This window comes from Trachurus japonicus, chromosome 5 (assembly GCF_045865225.1).
Source record: "Trachurus japonicus isolate A0001 chromosome 5, Traja_1.0".
NCBI classification, from domain to species: Eukaryota; Metazoa; Chordata; class Actinopteri; order Carangiformes; family Carangidae; genus Trachurus; species Trachurus japonicus.
In genome coordinates, this window is record NC_140911.1 from 15,263,541 (window position 1) to 15,281,599 (window position 18,059).

At 40.2% G+C, this 18,059-nt stretch overlaps 1 protein-coding gene across 1 annotated transcript in view; it reads left to right on the forward strand.

The window, feature by feature from the left end:
* The first annotated feature begins 1,521 nt into the window (after positions 1–1,521).
* Positions 1,522–18,059, forward strand: part of cdk18 (cyclin dependent kinase 18) — a 79,231-nt gene continuing 62,693 nt past the window's right edge. The window contains exon 1 of the mRNA XM_085776512.1: positions 1,522–1,607. The gene's annotated coding sequence lies outside the window, so the exon portion shown is untranslated. The remainder of the gene's footprint in view (positions 1,608–18,059) is intronic.

An 18,059-nucleotide genomic window follows, 5' to 3' on the forward strand; every position in this document is an offset into this window, starting at 1 on the left:
GACTACATCATAAAGCAGTGCTGTGATAATTAGTGCTGCAGTTACAGTACACTCTTTTCATACGCTGTGTGAGAAATTGAATTAGACAATATCATAAGAGACTGTAAGGTAACTCCAGAATATGGAGCAATTTACTTGCAATAGGGCCTATAAAACAGAATGATTAGAAGCATGTGTTACCGTTACAGAGAATAGCAGCAGTTTACTGTGAATATTTGATCATTTCAAGTCTCTGTAGTGTAAAGAAATGATGAGCTGCACATTTGTAGAAGTCATTTTGAGGACTGCAGGGATCCTCCTTATAGCCATTTGCAGTGGCAGGGGATGGATGGATGTAGGCATGTAACTGATGACTTTGTGAGGTGATGAATTCTTCTTCGACTTGAACATTTTAAAAACTGAGGATGCAGCAATAGGTTTTAGCGGATTACCGCCCCCGTGTAATCGAAGGCAAGGAAATTGAGTCGGTGGACAGCTATAAATATTTGCTGTTGATAGCAAACTATGCCTCGAGAAGGCTACAGGAGCAATCTGTACACATGTTGCGGCCACGCTCATTTTCCCCGCAGGAAATGATGTCTAACGCTGGCCTAATAAAAGATGACCTTGCTTCATCAGAGTTTTGTTCGATATGTGTTGACATTTTGCAGTGTAGGCTGAATTGACATAGTGTGCTTAAGTCAGATAGAGGAGAAAAAACAGGCAACAAAGGTTAACTGTGCAGCAGGGACAAGATAATGACATGTTGTCATGTCGACAGTTCAGAAGCTTTCTCCCCGTCGTGGTCACCTGTTTAGATGTCAATTGAAACAGCAGTAGCATAACTAGTAGTAGCGCAGCATTATTACATTTTTACAAATAGCATTTCCTCCTACTGTGTTAACCTGCTGACTTATGTGAATGTCTTGTTGATTTTCATGCCAATTAACTTATTTTCAATTGAAGAAATGGTAATGTACAGATTAAGTGAAAATATCACTACCCAAAATTTCATGTGGTTGTTGACAAGGATCAGCCATGTGCCCATTTTCCTCCTCACATTTTACTATCCTTCAGAAGTCAAGAGGATACTGAGAAAAAGTGATATTATTGCTGCTTTACAGAAACGTTGAGAGTGTCAAGACACCACTGGTCTAAAGTGAGAGAAAATAGACAAGGTTGTTTTTATTATGACTTGCAATATCACTTTGTGCAAGGTCATGTTAATCCAGGTGTGGACATTTCCAGTCCCTCCCTCCCTCAAAAGTGAAGCTACTGCACTGTTACTGCTTTCTCTTCCCATACAGCTTTTGGTTTGTTCTACAGGTGACACATTGTGATCCTTTGTGACATCACAGATGTGTGGTAATTAAAGTCTAGAAGGACCCAAAAAGTACAGCACTGACTCAGTGAAGCAAGGTGAATAGAGTTTTTCGTAAAAAGAGATATTGTTGTATGGCAGGTGACGGCTGGATGAAGAACGAGAGGCGAGAAGCCAAGGCGAGGAATGGTGGCGCGGTGATCCGTTATGAAGGGAGCCGGGCCATTGGTGAGGGATGGCAGATCAGAGCATGAGCAACTGGCAGGCAGACAGAAGGAGTAAGATCCTGAGGCGCAGGGAGATGAAGGTAAGTCAGAACTAGAAATTGGAGTACGCTAGGGGACATTACACCACACTGGTAGACTGAACGATCTGAGTGACTGGAAAATCAGGGATTGAAGTACTGCAGGGCTGATGAGATGTAGACATGCTGGTTCAAGCACCCAGGAGGAGGTGTTGAGTGGAGCAGGTGAGTATAGCTGGAAGGAACACTACACCCAGACACACACACACACACACACACACACACACACGCAAGCTGTACTTTGGCACGGCAACTGTAGAAAAACATCAGGATCCTAACATGCACAGGATGATGCTTAAATGCTGATGCTCTAAGGTTAGCACCTTGTGACCCCAGAGGGATAAACGCTACGTTGACTTAATGAATCAGAAGGTGATATTTACTTTGTTTAGCATGAAGGTGTTTTCCAAGGGCGCTGTTTAGCTATTGCTATGTATAGTGTAAGCATTAACAGCTCTTTACTTACCAGTAGGGATGCAAATGTTTAACCATTTAACTTTGACAGATTAACACTCGGTTAATTTTTTTTTTTAATTAGCTCCTTATGTCGTCAACCCATGGGGGCGTGTTGACACGTTCAGTCATATTTCGCAGCAAAAAGTTACACAGGAGGAGGACTTACACTTTGTGCCAGTTATGCAGTGCAGGCCATGTGAAGGAAGGTCAGACAACAAATGTAGCCTTCATGTAGATGTGCATCACCTGTAACAAAAAATGCAGAATAACGCTGCACTCTTCAGCCGGTTCACCTGTAGTTCTCTTGTAGCTCCAAAGATGAGCTGACAGAGGAGCCTCTGCTGTTCCTCTCTCTTCAGCCTGATGTTTGGCTGCACTTTGTAGCTGTAAAAACGACGATCTAGCCGCCATCTGAGCGCGATCAGCTGAGCCAGAGCACAGTGGATGTGGTGCTGCTCAGCTGTTGCAGCGCATGTGTGTGTGTGTGTGTTTTATAAAGGCAAAAAACAACAACAACAACAACAACAAAAAATATGAAAACTAAATCGACGAAAGAGGATCGGGTTGCTGATCGGTACAAGCCTAGTCACAGACACTCAATAGAACATTTTTAATCTTATCAGTTAATGAGCCGGTGCATATTCTCATTTGCCCAGGTCATAGTATTTCAAAGGAGGTTAAATCGAAAGCAACTGGACTAACTAATAAATAATAAAATAACTAAGTCCAGTTGCTTTCGATTTAACCTCCTTTGAAACTTATCAGTTAATGGTTAATAATCGGTTAACGAGCTGGTTATCGGTCAGAAAGAAATTCTAAATGTGCATCCCCACTTACCAGGTTAGAACAGATATTTCGAGTTAGGCATCCTCTCCGAGGAAGATGTCTCCAGAGGTGGAACACAATCATTGTCAGAATCACTTTGTTTCTTCTACTGAAGTTAGCATGCTAACTGGCACTTATCTCGTTGGACTGTTATCAAGTCACTGTAGGGATCAGGCTGCACCAAAGAAAGAGCGCTGCTCAACTACCACTGCCTGCCACTGCACCACCAGCATGCCTAAGAATTTAAATTTGACATATTTCTGCAGCCATATCTATAACAATTTACTGTTGCTCAAAGAAATGAAAATCTCAAGAAAATGTTGCAATTTGGCACTATTTGTTTGGCAAGGTTAATGCTGCTAATGCGTTGTGAAATGTGTAATAAATCTTTTTAAGGTTAGCTGTGTTTACTATTCCCTGTATCTGTTTAAATTGTGCCAAAATGCTGCCAGCGGTGATAAGGGCTGAACTAAACTACATTAGGGCAGGCTCCTGTGTAGCAACACCATCTGTCGTCTCTATCGCTCTCACACACATTTCTTTCTCCTCCTCTTTGCTGCACCGCGGTGCTGCTGTCTCTTCTTCTTTTCACTAACTTCCCCTTCGCTGAAAGGCAAATGCCCAAAATCAATTGCATTCACTCAATTTATATCAGCTCAAGTCAACACGGCTGAATGAAATAGAGGGACGTGCGCAGTTTACGCCAGGCGAGACGGCTGCAGTGTTGTGCTCATCAATAACACAACTGATAGACATCGAGTACAATGAAAGGGCACAGAAAATAAACATTACTGTCAAATCGCAGATAACAGTTTGCTTCACTCTCCCGAACAACAAATCAGACTATTATACATACTATCACTTCCACTAGCGGCAGCCACTGTCCTATAAGTGAACCTCACTGCAGTGACAGCCTCTTATCAGCCCACTGGGCATGAGCAATTACATGTGATGCACTGTAAGGATGAAAAAAAGGCTTTCTAAGAATTCAGACTCAGTGTGGATTTATTTTTCCTCAAAGAATAAAAGCCTTGACAGATAATCAATCATACAAGAGCAAGCTTTATTGCTAAATTTAATGAGGCTTCTGGGAAATCCTCAAAGTAAATATCTTTGCATTAGTCATAAGTCTTCAGTCAGTCAGTGGTACAGAACAAGATGGAGGTGATACTTCATTAATAAACTATTGTTTCATCATATTTACCACCATTCTGGTGGTAAATATTTACATTTTGATACCATGTTTTGAGTTGGGGTGATTTTGGGGGAGGGGAGACAGAATCAAAAACAAGTGCTCATCAAAATTGATTAATTTCACAATAAAAAAAAGCTCTAATCGCAAAAATGTATAATAATGTGTAATGTCTTGGAATTCACTCAGAACTCTGCTTCATCCTCAAAGTGACGAATGTTACAGAAAGCAAACTCCATTTTGCCTTTAAAATATTCATAGTCATAATGTATTGGCAAACACAAACAGCTGACGCAAGTGTTTGCTCAGGGATATTGGGGCTGGAAAGGGAGCAGCATCTTCCCCTCGCAGGAGGGAAAAATTCAATCGAAGGATTTGGAGAAAATCCTGTCGGGTGAACTGTGTCTGCTCCAGTTGCAAATGCAGTGTTCTCCAGCATCCTGTTGTTTCCCTCTGGGCTCTATGTGAGTGTGTGTGTGTTTGTCAGAGACTGTGAGGTGAGGGGGCGGGTTATAAAATCAAAGTTTTAGTTCCCAAGACCTCAGAACTGTAAAGAGAACTCAAAGTAACAATGTCAAGCTACAATGATAATGAGAGTAAATCTAAAGTTTCTCTTGTTCTGCAGTAGTTGTTCGTACATAATCTGTTTTAAACAATAAGGAAAAAACCGATGTACGTTATGTAATAATATAAGAAAATGAATTCTTCTTTGGATCACGGGCTATCATAAATCCTATAGCCTGAATTCATGTGTATACTGCCTTTCATATACCGGTACCTATAAAATCCAGCCTTATCCTGCTTTATATTTAAAGCAGAGCAAACCAATCTCCCACAAGCAAATGAAATTAACAGCATTAGTAAAAAGAGTGTGTTAAAGCCTTCAGGTATATTTTAAGTTATTTTTTAAAACTTAAAACTTGAAATTTGATATACATGGGTTTTACAGTTTTAGCATAATTCATAAAACTCTTTCCCCACCTTGTTGAGTGCTCTGGCTTTTTCCAATTGATGGAATTTTAAGGTGTGGTGATGGTGCTATGCTATTTAGAGGTTTGTACAGTAGGGCCTTAAAGTCAATTGTAGAAGAAACTGGGATTCAGTCTAGGGGTCTCTTTTCTTGGTCGTTATAAATTCTGCCATTATTTTTTCAACATCCGTGTTTACTGCAGAAAGCTGTGTGTATCAATGTGGAACTGTGGACTTTTGTCATCTAACTTGTCATCTAGTTCTTTGGTTTTTGGTCCAAGTAAAATTAATCTCAATTTCATTTTCATTCATCTTTAAAAAGTTGTCACTCAATCACTGAGTTATGGAGGCTAAACAGGCTTTCATGGAGCAAAGGCTGGATTGGTTTTTAGACTCAGAAGAGATATAAAATGTAGTATCATCTGCGTAGCTGTGGAAATTAGCATTATGTTTACTGGTGATGTTACAGGATGGAAGCATTTACAAGGAAAAAAAGAGACACAGACAAAACTTAAATTTATCTTCCAGATGTGTCAGTATGATTTTTTTTCAAAACACTTTTGGGTTTGTCTTGTGTTTCTCCATTTCAATATAGACCAGAAACTAGAAAATCAAAAAGATATTCTTTAGTTCCTGGCATGTTATGATAGAGAGATTACAACTGAAGCAGGGGACAGAGGTAAGAGGGGAGTACAGTATTTTTTGTTATTTGTCTTAGATAAAGCAGAAGAGAAGGATGCGAGAGGGAGGTTGAGGGGTTAGAGAAGAACATGAGGGATTTTGCGGAATCTGATTCCCTAGTGTGCACTGAAGAGAAAAGTCACTATTTGATGTTCTTCATGGAATATTTAATAAGGTATTCACCTACTCTCAATTTGCTTTGCTCCTTAGAAAACCACAGAGCACTCGAACTGACACCCTGAATGAAGGAGGCTTGATGTCCACATTACTGAGACAGCAATACAAGCTGCTCTCTTACACATTAAGCATAAAGTAAGGAATTTGCTTTACCATGTGCTCTGTGGACTTTTTGCTGATGCTACTTTACGCTATCTCTGTATAAAGGAAGTGATTTGTTCATTTAAAGGTGATTTGATTGGTCGTTATCGAGTGGGCGGGATATTCAATGTTTGGGGCAAGTAGAGCTCGGTGTGTGTGTGTGTGTGTCTCAGACGTTTGATTGACGGATGACGGATCCAGTATCAGTGGTTGATGAATCGTGAGCAACGTAACGCATAATTTGTGTGCCTACATTATCCAATGTGGAAAAAAAAACTACCCCACTTTCATCCCGGATTTACTCGAAAATAGAATTTTGCACAAAGTTTGGGCTACATCGTCTGATAGATGAGTTATTACACTAATTTTATGACCCAGAGTGGAATCAAATTATTCTTTCTTTTCTGTACACCATCAAAAGCTTCTGTATTGCAACATAGTATCATTTAATACTGTCCTGCATGGAAAAGATACAAAACATGAAGCCACCAGAGTGTATGATTGAATCAAAAAGGCTGCTGACATTTGGCTTCCATTGGTCCCATCATCTCTCAGATCTTTTATTACTGTATCTCAGAGCTGCCCCAAGGCTTCAGTGAGCTAAGAGGCTGCTACAGGCCACCAGGGGCCTCCAAATGAGCAAAATAAACACGTCAAGTCTTTCTGTAGCCAATTATCTATACATTATGTCTATGTTAGATAATTTTGCCCCTTAGGATTCACGTCCTGCAGCAATACTTAATACCTGTGCTGTACGTACTGCCTCTTTTATGTCCTGAGGTTATTATGGTTTTAAATTTTTAATTCATATTTTTATTTTTTTTATTTAGTTTTTCAATTTGCTTTTTTATTTCAGTTTAGTTGTTATTTTGAGGAATTGACTAGTTTTAGTTTTGTTTGTACACTGTAGAAGCTTGTCTGTGAGAGCTCCGGAGATGAACTTTCAAATTTGTGAGATTTTTTCCTTTTAGTTGCATCCCATAAATGTTCCCTTCAGTCCTCATCACGACACATTTGCTTTTACCTCTGGTAAACTTCAACCATTTCTAAGAAAATGAAAACTAAGCTAATTTTATCTGCATTTCAGTTTAGTTTTAGTTTTCATTGTTCATTGTAGTTTTTACTTATTTTCCAGTTTTGTAAAAAAGAGTCATATTTATTTTAATTTCAGATAACAAATTTTTCACTGCTAGCTTTAGTTTTAGTCAACTATAATAACCCTGGTATGGACATCTGTCTGTCCTCTAACTTTACAGTAATGCAGGTAAAATGCTGAGTGCCAGTATACAGTATGGGCCCATTCACATGGAGCGCCTAAAAACGTGTGCAAAACGCCAGCTGTGGCACTACTATTGCACAACTACTATTGTTATTGTGGGCTAGGTTCAACATTTTTGTTGACTGACCCAACATTATTCTCATAAACATGAATGAATGTTCTTTCAGAAATGCAGTATTAACACTGCATCTCACACTTACATGACATGAGCGTCTACCTACTGTACAGTATCTGGGTTTCTCTCCACTCTCTTATTCCTTGAAAAGCACTGACAGGCTTTGGAAAGACACAGGGATGTCAAAAAACACTCAAGCCTTCTTAACAGACAGACAGTGAGGTGCCAACAGGTTGTCATGATCTGCTTCCCTCCCACACTTCTGTGTTCAAAGTGAACTGCCTTGCAGAAACTCCAGAATTGCCTGCAGTGGGGCTGTAGGTCTGTCTAAAATCATTGTCGAGCAGGCTGCAGCTGGTTTCGGTCTGTACACACACTCAGACAGGTGTATCCTGGCTGCCACCCAGTGGCTTTACTACTGTATCACATACATTTCAACCATAAGCTTTTTAAGCAGATCAGTAATACCAAAGTCAATGAGTTTCATGTTAAAAACGAATAAACAAAGAAACTCAAAAGGGCTAAGGGAATATCAAGGGAACACCAAGAATTAAATCAATGAGTTTCTGTAATACTGTGTATACTGTTATTTTGTCTTTTTTTAATTATTTAAATGAAATAACCACAAGGGTTTGGTTCAAATCATCTCATCCCTCAATAGCTTCCTGCTTGAATTATTGCTATCCACAATCCGGTTGCAGACATAACGGGGTAGGCTCATACTTTGGAAAATTCCTTTATTTGACGCTTTTATACTTCTTGACTGGGACCAGTCATGTCCTTGTAGGTTGCCTGGCAACTGCTCCCACCCAAGAAATAGTCCACCACATAACTACCTTCATGTTGTTTTTGTATGGAATAAATAAAGTGTTGTTAGCGTTAGGTGTGCTGGTAGATGGGTGGATTGGGCCATTTGGACACAGTTGTTGCCCACTGTGGTATGGTGGGGAAGTGGTTAGCATTGTCCCCTCAAACTAGAAGGTTGCCGTTGCCCTATGTTGTGGTTGTCTCTGACAGTCTCTATGTGAAGTTGGGCAAGCCAGGCCTCATATTTATGATGCAGATATCAGAGTAGCTTTGACCTTCTCAACTAAACCTCACTGAGAAAGCAGTAAAGTGTGTTTCCTAATGTGCTGAACTAAGCACTTGTTTTTCAAACATTATGCCTATTGAAGCTACTTTATGTTGGACTCCTGTCAATTTTAGAGCTAATTCTAATGTTTCAAAAACTATCAATGCAAATCAGTGATAAATACTCATCATTTATCACTGAACTCTTTGTTTTCTTATGGTCCAGTCAGATGATAAAGCCTTTTGAATTGACATGGTTAGAGCAGGATTTGATTCCTACTAATGTACAACTGGATTTTGAGATTCTAAAAATACAAAAGTAATTTTAATTGGGGAGTTACTGTCTTACAGTTTTCTAAGGTTGCTTTCACACCTAACCAAGTGGACTCGAGTTCGCTTGGGGGGCTGAAAGTTGCAACATTGTTGCATTATCACTTGGTTCGGTTCCGCGTTCACACTGCAACTTCTGAACCGCACCAAACTTGCGCCCCAAGCGCACCAAACATTCTGAGCGTCAAAAGTCGACGTCACTCCGCTCGCGACTGACAGACCTGCTGGGTAACAGTAAACATGGAGCAGCATGTGAAGTTGGCTGTTTGGGGATGTTGTTTCTTTTTTTTATGTACCAATTGCACTTGGCTCAGCAAGCCGTGCTGTACGACCACCATGTAAGGCAGCGAAGCAGAGCGCATTTCGCTCTTACTACTGCACTGAGGACGGAGAAACGGTACCAGAGGAAAAGACGGAGACTGATGAGAGATGTCGAGTTGTTGGCGTTGTTGCTACACAGACGGCGGACAAGATATGTAACCTAACAATAAAATAACCTATGCATTACGTATGTGTTTAGCAGTGGCGGCCTTAGACAGCTGGGGGCCCGTTTCAATATTTCATATGAGGCCCTGCCCTGTTAAACATCAAATGATTTTCCAGCTATGTGCCCATGTGTCGCTGATGCTTTAAACCCTGAAAGGACGCAGTAAACGCACTATCCATGCATCCCAGGTACGCACAACACATTGAGTGTTAAAATCACTATCAGGGCAAGAAACCAGGACTTAGCAGAAAAAACGAGGACTTTCATCAAAAAGCAAAATCATGTACATTTTCAGACAAACTACAGGCTTTAACAATATTCTGAATTTAAATTGGCAACAAAAGTAATGAGAGCAAAGTGCTCCGCGTTATTTCAGCACCACGGACAAGGAAAGGACGAGACAGACAGACAGACAGACAGACGTACAGGTGCTGGTCCTGTCGGTGCTGCGGTGCTGGAGCAGCAGACAGACAGCTGTCTCCATTAGTAAAATCTGTAAATAAGCTGCGAATAATATCACATTTTAGTTGTGCTCTCGCTGTGTTTTATTTCTCTGTTAAGTTAGGACGTACTCATAGATCGCCTGTTTGGAGGCATTTTAACCCGAGGAAAAAAAGAAAAGAGGAGGAAAGTGATTGACAGACGTCAATCATCAGGTTACGCAACTGGGCGCACGTCAGGAGAAAAGCAGGAAAAACAAAAGGACATTAGAAACGCTAAGAGAAAAGGAATAATACTGGGAGAAGGAAAACGAGGGTCTATTGATAGTTTGCGGGCCGTTTTCAAAGGTAATAGCCTACGTTGTTATTGATATTTCCTGCCGTTATTGTTAATTAGGAGCGATTAGGCTACAGTCGCGGTGTGGCATGACACGCGCATCAGTGGTTGTAGAGCGGATCAGGGGTCGAGTGTGTGACCGCACGGTGGACAGAGCTGTTTGTGTGTGTGGTGGATGTAGGCCTGTGTGTGTGTATGATAACGGTTGAAACATAGGTAAGGCCGCCTATGGTGTTTAGTCCGCTGAGCTTTCACACTGCATACGAACCGAACCAGGGTTCACTTGCAAACGGACCGAGACCCCCGTTTTCAAGCGGACCAGAGTTCGTTTGTTTGATCCGCACCAGAGTTCGTATGAGCTTTCACACCTGCCCAAACGAACCGGACTATCCGAGCAAACGAACTCTGGTCCGTTTAAAGCGGACCGTTTAAAGCGGACCAAAGGAGGACAGTGTGAATGCGCCCTGAGACACATTTCTCGAAAGCTGCTCTCCTTTTCTCTAAACTGTGAACACAAACCCCAATTTTCAAGCTACATTCACAAAACCTCAGACTCTTCTTGCAAAACCAAACTTTCACCTCAAAACAGTTCAATCTGTGCTCAAAACTGAACTATGTTGTCAAATCATGCCCCGAGTCAATCAAAATTAAAAACACTACTGAGCAGCCACTAAACACTACCTAGAAAAATAGAAAACACAATGCTCAGGACATGAAGCTGTAGAAATAAATGTTTATCGTTCACTGTAGGCTAAATGCATGTTGCAAAACAAAAAACCTGTGCATTTACACTTCTCTCCTTCCCTTTCTTTCACCCTCCTCCTTCCCTCTCCACATCCATTTCATCCCCTTTTCCTTCCTTCTTCTTTTTTCTTCCCAGTTCATCCCTCCCTCCCTCATCCTTTCTTCCTTCACCCTGTCGTCTCTCATCTTCTCCTCTTGCAAAACAAAAAACCTGTGCATTTAGCACTTGTACATAGTAAAAAAAAAAAGAAGTACAAAAACCAGAAATCTTGTGCATTTACACGTAGCACTTGTACAGTACAAAGACAAACATAAATCTTGTGCATTTAGCACTTGTATACAGTAAGCCTACGTAAAAATAAAGTACAATATTAATATAAAAATGAGAAGTGCATAACTCAGCCACAGCATCATTTCTCTGTACTGGGTCAGGCCACAGGACTTCATCCTGAACTAGCTTACAGTATATGTGCCCTCACATCATTGGACACAAGTGTTATCAATTTTGAGTTGTTGTGTTCAACCGGTGAAACTTGTGCTTTACTTGTGTTTGACTTTTGCCACCTGTGCTCAGCATTATGCAACACATGTGCATCACAATGAAAATGTGTTGGTAAGATGTGTCTAAACAGGTGAAATGCGCTGATGGTTTTGCCAAAAGAGTGACTGATTCAATCAGTGGGTTCAGGCAACTGAGAATTTGGTTCAGACAACAGGGTTTAGTGTTTTAGCAATTGAGAAAAACTGTAATGTGTTGTGACTCCCATTTACCATTTTAGCATCACATTATTTCCACTCAATGCTTGGAACTGAACACCACTGAATATATTTGATGCAGCCATGTGGGAAATCGAAGAGAAAAAACACTGTTCAACAGCCCATGGTGAAATCACAGATCCATCACTTGAATTAACTCCGTCAACTTCTGTTCCTAGGAAAGACAGGAGTGTGTAATTTGTGCTGCTAATAGACTCACTGGCTGCCAGATGACCTCCATCAAGGACCTAGTGGGGCACATCACTGCTGACCAGGCATCCACAGATAAACAGTCCTATCCCCATTAAAATGGCCCCATGGCAGCAGCAGCTGTCAAAACTCAGTCAGTCTTTTAGTGTCTTTGTTTTCATCTGAATTTTTATTTTAAACAAGTAAGTAACTTACTTAAACTTAAAGTTAAAACAAACTGTTTTGTGGCTGTTTAACATTGTAAATGTAACAATCCTCTGTTTATCTGCGCAGACGCAGATTGAAATTTGTGTGTTTTATCAGAGTGTCAGACCAATCAATTCTGGAGGTGCATTATTAAATAGATACTTCACCCAAAATCGATAATTCTCCAATTTTCTATTCACCGTCATGCCAACGAAGGGTTTAGAGAACTTTCAGAGATATCAAAACGCTTTTGGAGTTCCAGGGGGGGTCCGGCTAGCAACGGATTTTCATAGTGCTCACTTTTGAATCATCCAAAACGCACAGTAACATCCAAATACCTCCATACTGCTCGTCCATACTGACCCAAGTGTCCTGAAGCCGTGACATGAAAAAGTTGTTCGGAAAAAATAATTTGATCTCTGTTTTTAGCCTTGTTGTAGTAGTAGCTCCCAGTGGCTCTGTTGTGAGATTTGCTGCGAGATGTTCTTTCGTGTTTACATCATACATCCAATGGTTTACAACGACGAACGAACATCTTGCAGCAAATCTCGCGCATGCGCACAAACATCAAACATCGTCGTTCAGGACACTTGGGTCAGTAGGGACAAGAAAGGTATTTGGATGTTTCATAGTGTGTGACGATTCAAAAGTGAGCACTATCGACCGCCATTATATTCCCTCAAAGCCTCACAAGGCAAAGACACTTAAAAGTCAATGAGATTAAGCTAAAAAGATTCCAACGTAGGCCAAAATATAAACATCTTTTATTTGAACATATTTGATTGGCAAGAGCTATCATTTTAGAGCACAGTGTTGCCCAGCTGCTTCTACAACATGCATCATGACGGGGCGGTGCTTGGCGCAGTGGGTAGAGCGGCCGTCCCATGTAGAGGCTACAGTCCTCGCCGCAGGCGTCCCCGGTTCGAATCCCGCGTCGGGCAGACCTTTCCTGCGTGTCATTCCCCCTCTCTCTGCCTCCCCATTTCCTGTCTATCTCTACTGTCATCACTATCAAATAAAGGCAAAAAGCCGAAAAATATATTAAAAAAAAAAAAAAAAACATGCATCATGACGGCGCATGACTCACACAACCCCAAGTCATGTATTCATCATCTTTGAATTTAAACTGTATCACAGGATCATTTAAAAAGCATTGCCACAAGTAATGTCTTGTTGTGTTTATATTTAAACCAGCTACCAGTGCAGAGCTGACGGTGACTCTCAGTCATCCATGTGAAATAGGTGGTGGCTGGCAGCGCGGTACCCAGTGACCTGCATGGCTAACCATTGGCTCAGTTACAATAGCTGCTGTCCTCGCTACTGTTCTGTTTGCTCTGCACTGGCGTTATGTTTTCCTTTTCACAACATTTTGTTGAAAAGAGACATAATGTCATCTCAACAAGTCTTGCAATAAGTCTGCAAACCAAGACATACCGGTATTGTTGTATGTTCACCCACTTGTATGCACGCAACTGTCTTTCAGTTTAGCCTTGCTGTCCATGTTATTAGCTGTACGTCTTTCTAGTTTCTACCTGGACTGTTTTAAAGTCGACAGAGGACACTGTTGTTTGTGTACTCGCTTGGCTACAAAAGCTCATTCTGATTCATCTCTTCACAAGCTGATGAAATCTTTAACTTGTTAATGCATCGAGGGAAGAAAAACATAAATTGTGTAGTGGGAGACGAGCTGCTGTTTTTTTAAATAAATATTCTAGTTCTCTGCAATTGGCATGATCATTTCAAATGTCAGACCCCTCAACACAGCAATATACAATCTAAGTGAACCATCTGTATTAGTTGCACTATTGTCTTGTACAAAAATGAACTGAAAACTAAAACGAAAAATAAACCACATAACACAAATGCAAAAATAAATTCAAGAAGCTATTCCATTACAGTAAAATGTGAATAATGAAATACAGCTGAGCTTTTGGTTCAGAAAAAAAAAAATCAGTATCAATGTCTTTCTGACATACACTACACATGAAATAATAAATTCAACCCTGTCATTTAAAAATGTACATCATACAAGCAGAAATCCTTGAGGATTTAACCAACAGAAACATTGTGTTCTACAACAAAACTCAATCCACTGTTGGGGCTTATACACCCCCCCACACCCATCCCCTACAAACACACACACACTGCCCTCTGCTGGACACCTGGGGCATGAACAACCCTGTTGTCAACTTCTATTGTCACATAAAAACCTTATCACTGCTTTCTTTGAGGAATAACATTGAATTAGTAACAGGCATTGTAGATTGTACAGTCAAACCCCCTTTCACTGTAAATATCCTGAGGAATGAATATCAGTAATACCTAATGGCCAACTGACTGTTCTTATTTCTCAATTTCCCCAAAATGGTTATTACTGTATGTGGTTTTGCTCATTCAAATAAAAACATGTCTACCTTTGCTACTGCTGATGGTGATTAATATCAATTTGACAGACTGACATTAGCTCTTAGTGTAAGTCACCCCCACGTAATTCAGCTAATGTCAGTGACCTCAGTTAGTAGAGATCACTTGTTATAGTTACAAAAAGTCCTGTAGCCAGGGACAAAAGAAATGATGGCTCAAAAGCATACGTTTTCAGTGTCATTAAACCTCTGGAAAGGAGCATAACACAGGTTGATGGAGACACTTCCACTTTATTGCTCCTTTTCTGTTTCTACATAATTCACCCACACATCTTCCTTAAAACCTCATCCACTTTGAAATGAATTACTTTTTGATCTTTGGTGTTTTTGATCTTTTGATCTGTGCATCTTAGGTCAATTGGGGATCATAGCCCTGTTGCCATACACAACACACGTGTACTTTTTTGGGTCTGCACCAACATTGTCCTGTTGTTTATACAGCTAACCCCTAAAATATTGTATTAACAGGTAGTTCAAAAGTCAAATTCAAGGCCATAACAACCCCTGTGGTATTGACTGCAGAGAGAACACTACCACTTTATAGCAGTAAACCTGCCAGGCCATGTCCAACCCAGTTGCCAAGCTTTTTTTTGTTTTAAATCAATCTATTATTGACTTTTTTTGTAACATGTAATCCACATGTGTTGCTGAGTGGATTAACTCCATACAATGGGTTGCTAGTGTGGGTATTGAATAGACAGACAGAATTCTATTAAGTAAATACCGATGATGTTGCTTCTTTGTTCTGTGTTTGGTTGTTTTTTCAGGGACTTTGTGTTTTTTCCCCTCACCTCTCCATGGCTCTCACCTGCCAGAGGATGAGTGCAGACGAGTGGAAAGATCACAGTAGCTCAAAGAGGAAAGAAATAGCCTGGGAGAGTCCTGGGGGTGGAGGTTAAGCATGCTATACTGTAGATGGAGGGCTGCTGGAGATTTCAACTTATGCAAAAATATGCTTGGCAACTTGAGCAGTGACAAACACCTCATGCACTGTCATACACACACTCCACTGAGTATAAACACATGATGAAACCTGTAATGACAGATGAAATCAGCTGCTCATTATAAGGTGTTTGGGGAAACAAATCTTAAATTTGCTGATGGTTGAAGAAGATTGTCTCCATTTCCTATGAATCATACCTCAATGTATTCTAGTTGCCAATAACCAAAATATTTCATAAAAGAGGCGTCACACTACAGATAGAAATAGCATAATGCTATCAAATCAGTGTTACCTCAGTGTAGTGATTAGCCTGGCAGGGGTGCGAAGATTCATGTAGGTGCAGGAATGAAGAAAAAAATAAATGAAACCAGTCTTCACTCTCATAATGAAGGTGTCCTCACAGGCCCAAACCTGGTTAGTACTGAGGTTCAACCTGCAACCTGACAAAGCGTTGTCTGAGAGGATTTTTACTCAAGAGGATTCATGTTTTAAAAATCACAATCAACAAAGTTTTCCTATAAGATCCTTGGAATTAACACAAAATGAAAAGAAAGTAAAAAAAAAATGTCAAAAGATATTTTCTCCCCAAAAGTTTTAAATGGATCAATGAAAGTTTGAATTTAATGAATATCTTCAGGTATTACTGTGTTATTAAATGTAAGATGGAAAAGGTTAAGAGTTCTTGGTGCCTTCTTGTGTGCCAAAAGTAATTATCTGTAACCTGTTTTCACATCTCTGAATCACTGACACACGTATGTCTAATTGGCAATTCAGATTGTTAAAAGTAAAGTTTGAGTTTTAACTTTGGCAGAGAGTCTTTGTCCATTCCATTTTTGTTATGTGTATTTTCTGTTACTCTTTTTCTCCGCAAAATCTCAATACGCATTTGATAAAACATGACTTTTCATATGAGTTGTTCTTGGATTTTAAACCGGCATTTAACATTTTACTTTATTCAAATCTGAGCCATGGATTAAAGTCGATATTAAAAGTGCCAAAAATAAATTGATATAAAAGTTTGCAGTTTTAGCCCAAAACTTGAGATTATGATTATGACACAGCAATGCTCAGTCCTATGAAACTATATGAAAGTACGACAAGTTAAAGGAATAAAGCACTTATGGTCTGTCACAAGTTTTAAAATACAGTGAATTCATAGTCTGTTATAAAAAAACAAAAAACAAAGCTAAAAAGGACAATTTTTTCTGTCTTGTCTCCCAGACAGTGCATGCTTTTGTAGTGAAATGGACCCAAATCAACACCTACACTTTAGTAAGTCTTGTGTTCTGCTCACTGTAATACTGTAGAGGAGCAGATAGCAAGAGGCAGGCTTTTAAGTAATGCTGGGTACAAAAATCAGCTTTGCACATTATTTATGAGGAAAGATGTGCATTCAGATGACTGAATTTTGTCTGTTGCAATAAAGCTCTACAAGCCACCACCAAGGAAAAATTACATGTTTGTAGGAGTTGCTACCTCAGCCTTAGTGTCAACTGAAAATGAAATGGACAGAGCTGATATGTTGCACGCTACTGGTTAATTAGGATACAGGAAAGTTCAACAAAAACAATTGCTTTTATTGCGTCTTCATCCATCTCAACAAACTCTTCTCCCCCAGGCAGACCTGCCCTCTGCCCACTGTTTCTTTTAATCAGCAGTTCCCTCCCACCTCGACTCCTGTCCTTGAAAGCCCTGAGTCAAAAGTAGCCTGCCAGACGTCCAGAGAACTCCTGGTCCTGCCAGTGGATGGTGGTAATTAGTGTCAGCTAGCCTAATTAATGTCAAATCTCCTGGACGAGGTAGAGCCCTGAAGAAACAACACAGCCTGTTACTGCAGTGTTGCCCAGCATAAACACTTCAGCAGCCTTCTGTAGGAAACAGCAGATAATACATATTGTGCAGTGACAAAGAAAAATGTGAAAGACAGTGCAAATTATCATCAACACCATTCCTGTGAACTGAGCTTGTAAAATAGTTACATACAGCACGCAGCCAGCCTATGTTTGCAGTGAGTAATCATTTTTAAAGGAACTTGCACTTCCAGATGTCATCATCTCTGGACAAATATTTAAGTTTTACTTGCTATCATTTCAAACTAGCATAGTTTTACAGTATGTAAATGACAAACATGGATGTGGTAATGGGGATGCTTTTTAATGTCAGTTTGAATTAATGTGAACAAGAAAAGTGGCTAACATCATCAGCACGACCATGAACTCCTACAGTCAATTTTCTGGGCAAATTGAATCGTAGGCAACTGGACTTGTATTTGTCTGGGAAAACGTTTTCGCCTCTTATCCTACAGTGAACTCTCCCACTGTCCTCCATTTTTCTCTGGTTCTCAGTATTGTTTCCCTAATGTACTATATTAGGGAAACAGCGCTTCACTCTGACAGTATTTCCTTTTCTTTGCAGTCCAGGCAACTGCTGCTGCTGTCGGGGCAGGAGACTGCACACTTGAGCCCAAGGGGAGGGCCCCAGTTTGAATGGTTTGTTTACAAACTGCAACAAACAAACCTCCAGACTCTACCTTGAAATAACATTGCAGCCTGTTTTTCCTGCTAGCATGCCTCATACAACATCATATATTGGGTTATTTTTAACACAGATTTCAGGAGTAGTCTGTGCACCTGTGCTGTCTGACAGGGAAAAGGGAAAACGTTCATTATCCAATCCAGCTCATTCCAATTAAA